The following is a 9,545-nucleotide window of genomic DNA, read 5'->3' as shown; positions in this document are numbered from 1 at the left end:
TTTTCAAAAGTGTGGGCGGGGCAGCTTTGGGCGGTTTGTGGGCGTTAGAGTGGGCGTGGCAAAAAGGTTTTTTGGAAATCGATAGAAATTTACAAGACCAATACAAAAATGAAAAAATATTAAAACATTTTTCAAAAGTGTGGGCGTGGCAGCTTTGGGCGGTTTGTGGGCGTTAGAGTGGGCGTGGCAAATAGTTTTTTTGGAAATCGATAAAAATTTACAAGACCAATACAAAAATGAAAAAATATCAAAACATTTTTCAAAAGTGTGGGCCTGGCTGGGTTGGGCGGTTTGTGGGCGTTAGAGTGGGCGTGGCAACATGAATCGACAAACTTGCGCTGCGTCTATGTCTCTGGAGTCTGTATGCTTAATCTCAACTTTCTAGCTCTTGTAGTTCCTGAGATCACAGCGTTCATACGGACGGACAGACAGACGGACAGACGGACATGGTCATATCGACTCGGCTATTGATCCTGATCAAAAATATATATACTTTATATGGTCGGAAACAATTCCTTCTGACCGTTACATACTTTTCAACGAATCTAGTATACCCTTTTACTCTACGAGTAACGGGTATAAAAAATGAAAAAATATCAAAACATTTTTCAAAAGTGTGGGCGGGGCAGCTTTGGGCGGTTTGTGGGCGTTATATTGAGCGTGGCAACATGAGTCGAGAAACTTGCGCTGCGTCTATGTCTCTGGAGTCTGCGTGCTTAATCTCAACTTTCTAGCTTATGTAGTTCTCGACGTTCATACGGACAGACGGACATGGCCATATCGACTCGGCTATTGATTCTTATCAAGAATATATATACTTTATATGGTCGAAAACGCTTCGTTCTGCCCGTTACATACTTGTCAACGAATCTAGTATATCCTTTTACTCTACGAGTAACGGGTATAAAAACCTAACCCAATAGAAACAATATATGATAAAAATTTTATTTTAAATAGTTTAATAATTTTCACAACGATAATATACAATTCTGTCGTTCCGATAGGATATATTTCAAACAAATAACTTAAGGTTGCCACCCATAGAGTTGTAGAGTGCGTGGAAAAATTTGGCATCTAAAAATTCAGTACGATTACATTTCTAACAAAATGCCACGTACTTCTTTATTTGATGTAGATGATGACCAACAGTTTCTTAAAATGGCCAGCGGTGATGCGGTAAACTATCCTAAGAAAAAGAGCACAGAACCCATCTACAATCAAGATGGCTTTTCGGAATATGATATCCAAAGGCCGTGCTCCAGGTAAGAACTAAAAAAAAACAGTCATATTTAATATCAATTTAATTTCATATTCAGCGCTTTTCGAACCGTAAATGAACCGCACCCAAACCCCATACCCTCCAAGTTCCGCATCGACAATGTTGTTCCGGACTTTGGACTCGAGGAGAATTCTAACGTGCTTCCCAAAAACTGGCAAATGCCACCTCCAAGTTAATCAAGGATTATCAAGAGTCGACGATGCCCCAACGAAGGAAAATTACCTCCAAATGTGCGTCAAACTGTTCCAAAACCTACCGTCGATACAGAACCCTCACCGCTGACACCCATCAAGGGGACTTTGGTGGATGAGTATGATACAGATCTGCTGTCGTCAGAGGATATTTGGAAGATCTATATGGATGTGAAGAAGGGGCTTATAAAGCCCTCGGATTCTATATATCCTTTGTTTTGCATGGAGTATTCGGGGGCTTCCAAAACTCCACCACCGAGTTTAACGGAATCTCAAAACTCCAATGAATTTCCTCCAAAAACAGTTCGAGTTAACAAAAACCTATATAAAAAGAATTCTTTTGAAACTGGTTTTGAGAGGAAAGTCGGAAAAAATGAGTGGCGGGTCTTGGATCAGTGGATAGAATCGGAGGGGCTCAACGGATCCTATAATGATATAGAAGAATCGGATTCAAAGGGAAAGGTCGATAGTGACGCCAAGAAGCCTCGGATTCTGGACAATGAAGATGTCGCCTTTGCTAGCTCTACCATTGGAATCGAAGAGGAGCGGGCCATCAACGGATCCCATAATGATATAGAAGAATCGGATTCAAAGGGAAAGGTCGATAGTGACGCCAAGAAGCCTCGGATTCTGGACAATGAAGATGTCGCCTTTGCTAGCTTCACCATTGGAATCGAAGAGCAGCGGGCAATCAAGGAATGGATAAAATCGGAGGGCCTCAACGAACCCCACAGTGATATAGAAGAGTTTGATTTGTTATTAAGCCTAGCAAGGGAACATGAGAAGAATCGGGATCTTCTGCTTGAGTTACTAAAGCCCAAGGATCTTATCTCCCAGGAAAAGGATGTTTGGAAAAAGTTTTCTCCAAAGGTGTTCGAAATGCCGCAGAAACCTGATTCCGTAGAGCCTGAGTTGTGGAAACCCCCACCCAACGAAAAGGTTTCCGTTGAAAATATTCCAGAAAAGGAACTAGAGAAAGCAACTGAATTCATTGTGGAAAAACCAGAAAAGCCAGTTATCCTCGAGGTCAAAGACATTAAAACATTACCCCCGAGGCCCAAGGCTGAGGAAGCTACCCAGAGTTGGGTACAGCAATGCAGTGAAACCATTTCCCAACAATTGCAACTCCTCATCTATGAGGACACTTCCAACAATCAAACTGATGCAGAACCAGAGGCCACTGACTTCGAAACCGAGATCAGCAAGGAGCAAATGAAGCCCCGAGTCCTGGGAGAAAGCAACAGAAATGTCTCAGCGGAGACTGGATGGCAGAACAGCTTCACAGTTTTCCTCGGGGACTTCGAGTACATCATTGACCAAACCATGACGGAGTTCAGGGACCCCCAAGCTAAGAGACTCCGCTCAAAGTGGAACCAGCAGTTTGGATCAAAATCGGTGGAGAATTTGAGGAGATGTCTTCTGCTTCCGCCTCTGCCAGATCACTTGGACCAGTGCCTCCAGAGGATTAGAATCCTAAGGCGTCCCAAAAGGCGCAAGGTCGAGGAATTTCGCATGCACGTCGATATGAATTTTTGCAAAATGTATTGCACACTGAGTATGAATAAGAACTTGGATCTGCAAAATACGGTTAGGTTCCTAAGAAACGCCGTTTACAATAACGACATCGATGTGATCCAAATCCGGTATGAGGCCACACAGATAGCCTGGATTTGGTCCGATGGCAGTGTCTTGATAATCAATGGAAGAGGCCATGCGATGCTTGCGGAAACACAAAGGGATCTGATGTTTAGGACCCTCGGGAGGGCGAACTTCAAAGCCGACCCCTCAAACAAGCTTCTACATCTGCGTCTCATTTCCTGCGCCCACTTTCCATTTGGGATCTCTTTGCCGGTGTTCACTGCGTTAAGCGTTCTTTCTCCAGAGCCCCATATGAAGTATGTCTACTACGTGGACAAGGCAGTTCCCGGGGTGGCGGCCCGTGTTCATGAGACGGGAATGGTCCAGGTGTTTGCCATGACCACGGGTGAGGCGGATAATATGCTGAAGAAGCTGTACCTTCTTACGGCCAATCACCGAAAGGCCACCAAAGACGTCATCAAAAAGAAACCAATGGACTACGACTGACCAAAAAAAATGTAACTTACGAGTTACAAACATAATAATGTAAGGATGTGATCAAAAATAGAATAGTAATTGTAATAAAGCTGAGAACGCTTTGGTAAACAATTCAATGGCTCAAGTCGGTTCAATCATTATTTTGTTCTTTAGAATAAATAGGCGTGGAATTCTTGCTCTGCTATCAGATATCGTTACTCTGCTATTGATTAGATTTTAATTAAACATAGATTTTACAAAGATTATACATACTGCAGAATTGCTAAGCCAACTTCTCACTAGTATCAATATACCCTCTGATAGGGTGTGCAAAGTAAGCAGTATAACTATGTATCCTCCAAATATTTTCTGTCCCCCAAAGCAGTTTTTTATTTTGTAGTCATGCAAATTTCGTTTCCTTTCCTTGGCTTGAACATTTGTCTCAGCAGAAGTTAATTGGTTTTTTTGCGGAAGAAGTGCCGCTTGAGACGTCGACTTGGGGGACTTTTTTCCCCTTTTAGTTGCTTCCGGGGTAGTTTTTTTGTTGCTGTGGCTTTGGCGTTGGTTGGTGTCTTGGTGGAAAACAGAAGGCTTAAAAGGGGATACACAAAGGATTTGAGCAATCAAGTGCGCTTTTAAGCACGCAGACCGATAACAGTTTTATTCACGCTCGCTTTTTCCAGCCTCTTATTTTCCTGGGACCTGCCATTACGTTGAGGGCTAAGAAGGAAATGTGCTTCGTTTGTTTCAAAGTCATAACTATGCTGGGTTTTCAATATGCGCCCAAAGGAACCCACACGTATGCGCCATAAAGTCCCATAAGGAAAGAAAAAAGGTAAAAATAAGTAAGGAAACGGGGCATACAACTTCAAGTAGTTGGGTCCAAATGTCTGCACGGCTTTAGCCAGCAAAAACAATACGGCCCGGAAGGGCGGACACAGAAAAAAGAATTCCGAGCGGTCTGGCTTTTTTCTTAAGTTTCACTTGAACGTCGAGCGCACACACGCAAGCACTCGGGTGAAGGGACATTTAAATTCTGCAGCGGAATGCACCTATGGGCATAGGGGATTCCGGGCTCGGGGCATTTTAATCATAAGACTCTGGTGCCTTTCTAGCCCAAGAGCCAATACGAATTTCGCCCACTTAATTCAATGCATATTCGCCCAGCATCCAGTTTGATTGAGCTTAAGAATGCACTTACAAGCAGCTGTACTTCGTGAACGAGGCAGTTCCTGAGCTAAAAGGATAATAATCAGAGATAAGGCAGGAGACGAAGGAAAGTCGGATGCAGCTACAGTCGCCCCTTAGGCCAAAAGGATGGTCTGGAAAAAACAGGGAAGCGGCTTGTAAGCCATTCCACAGCCACATACCTGCAATCAGGACCAACCAAAGCCAGAAAGCAGGTTAAAAGAGCCCGGAAGAAAGACAGGCAAGCAACAATGGAAGGGCTATTAAAAAGGCAACTACCAGCATAATACATGAATAAATAAAAGAAACAATAACACCAATAGTATTATTTACATGAAAAAATGTGCATCAACACAAAGGCTTCGGCGCCAGGACTAGACTTAGGCTTTTCTTTTTGTTTCACGATGCTCGCTTCCTTCGAACAGGACCTAATAGGTTCCGTCGTCTTGGCCGAACACACAGGGCGTAGTCTGGAATGCGTATAAGTGAAATAATAGGTGAATACCTTCTTTTTGAAATACCGTATTGCATATTTCCATACTCTATACAATTTACTAGTCTTTTTATTTTAAAAAATCCCTTTAAATGCTAAAAAACGTTAAATTTATTCGCTTATATTCTTCCTAGTATCCAGACATTTTGTTCTTTTCTGCCTAAAGTGTTTAGAGACTTGGCTCAGCTATTATTGCCAGAATTCGGCTGTCTCCAGATAGCTTCACATACCTCCGTGCTAGCAGAAAGGGATAGGCTTTTGCATTTAATCTTATGAATCTTTGAACATACTTTAGCACTCTGACACTTTTGCCCATCGCCTGCGGCGGCGAAGGAGGCAAGCGAAGGCAAACAGTTTTTGGTCGGATTTTTAGACTTTGCTAGCAGCACCAGAGTGCCATTAGTGTGTGGTAAGGGGGATCCAAGCGGATCCAGGGAAGCTGAGGTCCTCATTTATGTGTGGCGACTTTGGAAAGTACCCGACATTGTTGGCAGTTGATGTGAAAATGCAGCTTTTAGATGGTGTATGAATGAAAACTACGTGCCTGAGTGGCACAGTGTTATGGTATATCTATGGCGTATTTTCGCAATAGCTACTTCAATACAGACACATAGCACTAAAAACCTTACAATTGAATTCGGGGTGCACCAGATACCAGATTATAGAATGGGAAATCAAAATAAATATTCCATTACAAGTGCTTACTTGTGAATTGTAATATTTAAACAATATATTCTTATACCCTTTACTCGTACAGTTCATGCGTCTGTCCGTCCGTCGAGATCCCAGAAACTGTAAGCTTAAAAGCTAGAAAGTTGTGTATGAGCATTCAGACTCGAGAGACAGAGACCCAGCGCAAGAAATACTTATTCGCTATATAACGGGTATCTGATAGTCGTAAAACATGACTATATACGAGCCCCAACCACTATTAATTCGAACAGTATGTGTTTTTGACAGTGTGCAATGTTCAACACACTATATTTTCAATACTATTACAGATAACTTATGCTAATGTATTTTGTCTAAAAGGGAATTTTGTTCTCTTTACAATTTCTTGTACTTCCAACAACAACAACATGACTAATTCATTCAAACGGTAGACTTAAGAGATAAGAAAAAAATGACCACTATTAATTCGAACGCTGCGTAATATAACAAATTAATTAATATTAGAATTGTGTAACATCGCCCCTGGCCTGTATTAAACATTTTACAAGTTTTGGCATTGATTTTAATAAATTTTTGCAATGTTCTCGAGAAATCGAGGCCCATATCTCTTGCAACTTAATTTTAAGGTCAGAAATGCTCCGTTGTGGCTCATTTCGAAGCTTGCTTTTCATTAGCCACCAAAGCCATCATTAGCCACTTATAAAGCCCTCGGATGCTATATATCCTTTGTTTTGCATGGAGTATTCGGGGGCTTCCAAAACTCCACCACCGAGTTTAACGGAATCTCAAAACTCCAATGAATTTCCTCCGAAAACAGTTCGAGTTAACAAAAACCTATATAAAAAGAATTCTTTTGAAACTGGTTTTGAGAGGAAAGTCGGAAAAAATGAGTGGCGGGTCTTGGATCAGTGGATAGAATCGGAGGGGCTCAACGGATCCTATAATGATATAGAAGAATCGGATTCAAAGGGAAAGGTCGATAGTGACGCCAAGAAGCCTCGGATTCTGGACAATGAAGATGTCGCCTTTGCTAGCTCTACCATTGGAATCGAAGAGGAGCGGGCCATCAACGGATCCCATAATGATATAGAAGAATCGGATTCAAAGGGAAAGGTCGATAGTGACGCCAAGAAGCCTCGGATTCTGGACAATGAAGATGTCGCCTTTGCTAGCTTCACCATTGGAATCGAAGAGCAGCGGGCAATCAAGGAATGGATAAAATCGGAGGGCCTCAACGAACCCCACAGTGATATAGAAGAGTTTGATTTGTTATTAAGCCTAGCAAGGGAACATGAGAAGAATCGGGATCTTCTGCTTGAGTTACTAAAGCCCAAGGATCTTATCTCCCAGGAAAAGGATGTTTGGAAAAAGTTTTCTCCAAAGGTGTTCGAAATGCCGCAGAAACCTGATTCCGTAGAGCCTGAGTTGTGGAAACCCCCACCCAACGAAAAGGTTTCCGTTGAAAATATTCCAGAAAAGGAACTAGAGAAAGCAACTGAATTCATTGTGGAAAAACCAGAAAAGCCAGTTATCCTCGAGGTCAAAGACATTAAAACATTACCCCCGAGGCCCAAGGCTGAGGAAGCTACCCAGAGTTGGGTACAGCAATGCAGTGAAACCATTTCCCAACAATTGCAACTCCTCATCTATGAGGACACTTCCAACAATCAAACTGATGCAGAACCAGAGGCCACTGACTTCGAAACCGAGATCAGCAAGGAGCAAATGAAGCCCCGAGTCCTGGGAGAAAGCAACAGAAATGTCTCAGCGGAGACTGGATGGCAGAACAGCTTCACAGTTTTCCTCGGGGACTTCGAGTACATCATTGACCAAACCATGACGGAGTTCAGGGACCCCCAAGCTAAGAGACTCCGCTCAAAGTGGAACCAGCAGTTTGGATCAAAATCGGTGGAGAATTTGAGGAGATGTCTTCTGCTTCCGCCTCTGCCAGATCACTTGGACCAGTGCCTCCAGAGGATTAGAATCCTAAGGCGTCCCAAAAGGCGCAAGGTCGAGGAATTTCGCATGCACGTCGATATGAATTTTTGCAAAATGTATTGCACACTGAGTATGAATAAGAACTTGGATCTGCAAAATACGGTTAGGTTCCTAAGAAACGCCGTTTACAATAACGACATCGATGTGATCCAAATCCGGTATGAGGCCACACAGATAGCCTGGATTTGGTCCGATGGCAGTGTCTTGATAATCAATGGAAGAGGCCATGCGATGCTTGCGGAAACACAAAGGGATCTGATGTTTAGGACCCTCGGGAGGGCGAACTTCAAAGCCGACCCCTCAAACAAGCTTCTACATCTGCGTCTCATTTCCTGCGCCCACTTTCCATTTGGGATCTCTTTGCCGGTGTTCACTGCGTTAAGCGTTCTTTCTCCAGAGCCCCATATGAAGTATGTCTACTACGTGGACAAGGCAGTTCCCGGGGTGGCGGCCCGTGTTCATGAGACGGGAATGGTCCAGGTGTTTGCCATGACCACGGGTGAGGCGGATAATATGCTGAAGAAGCTGTACCTTCTTACGGCCAATCACCGAAAGGCCACCAAAGACGTCATCAAAAAGAAACCAATGGACTACGACTGACCAAAAAAAATGTAACTTACGAGTTACAAACATAATAATGTAAGGATGTGATCAAAAATAGAATAGTAATTGTAATAAAGCTGAGAACGCTTTGGTAAACAATTCAATGGCTCAAGTCGGTTCAATCATTATTTTGTTCTTTAGAATAAATAGGCGTGGAATTCTTGCTCTGCTATCAGATATCGTTACTCTGCTATTGATTAGATTTTAATTAAACATAGATTTTACAAAGATTATACATACTGCAGAATTGCTAAGCCAACTTCTCACTAGTATCAATATACCCTCTGATAGGGTGTGCAAAGTAAGCAGTATAACTATGTATCCTCCAAATATTTTCTGTCCCCCAAAGCAGTTTTTTATTTTGTAGTCATGCAAATTTCGTTTCCTTTCCTTGGCTTGAACATTTGTCTCAGCAGAAGTTAATTGGTTTTTTTGCGGAAGAAGTGCCGCTTGAGACGTCGACTTGGGGGACTTTTTTCCCCTTTTAGTTGCTTCCGGGGTAGTTTTTTTGTTGCTGTGGCTTTGGCGTTGGTTGGTGTCTTGGTGGAAAACAGAAGGCTTAAAAGGGGATACACAAAGGATTTGAGCAATCAAGTGCGCTTTTAAGCACGCAGACCGATAACAGTTTTATTCACGCTCGCTTTTTCCAGCCTCTTATTTTCCTGGGACCTGCCATTACGTTGAGGGCTAAGAAGGAAATGTGCTTCGTTTGTTTCAAAGTCATAACTATGCTGGGTTTTCAATATGCGCCCAAAGGAACCCACACGTATGCGCCATAAAGTCCCATAAGGAAAGAAAAAAGGTAAAAATAAGTAAGGAAACGGGGCATACAACTTCAAGTAGTTGGGTCCAAATGTCTGCACGGCTTTAGCCAGCAAAAACAATACGGCCCGGAAGGGCGGACACAGAAAAAAGAATTCCGAGCGGTCTGGCTTTTTTCTTAAGTTTCACTTGAACGTCGAGCGCACACACGCAAGCACTCGGGTGAAGGGACATTTAAATTCTGCAGCGGAATGCACCTATGGGCATAGGGGATTCCGAGCTCGGGGCATTTTAATCATAAGAC

The 9,545-nt window shown here is 42.8% G+C and overlaps 1 pseudogene; it reads left to right on the top strand.

The window, feature by feature from the left end:
* The first annotated feature begins 1,356 nt into the window (after positions 1-1,356).
* Positions 1,357-3,657, top strand: LOC120457657 (annotated as a pseudogene).
* The last annotated feature ends 5,888 nt before the right edge of the window (positions 3,658-9,545 follow it).

The sequence above is a fragment of the Drosophila santomea genome, unplaced genomic scaffold, assembly GCF_016746245.2.
Source record: "Drosophila santomea strain STO CAGO 1482 unplaced genomic scaffold, Prin_Dsan_1.1 Segkk69_quiver_pilon_scaf, whole genome shotgun sequence".
Taxonomy (NCBI): domain Eukaryota; kingdom Metazoa; phylum Arthropoda; class Insecta; order Diptera; family Drosophilidae; genus Drosophila; species Drosophila santomea.
The sequence above is the reverse complement of the archived record's forward strand: the minus strand, read 5'-3'. Positions and strand labels throughout refer to the sequence as shown.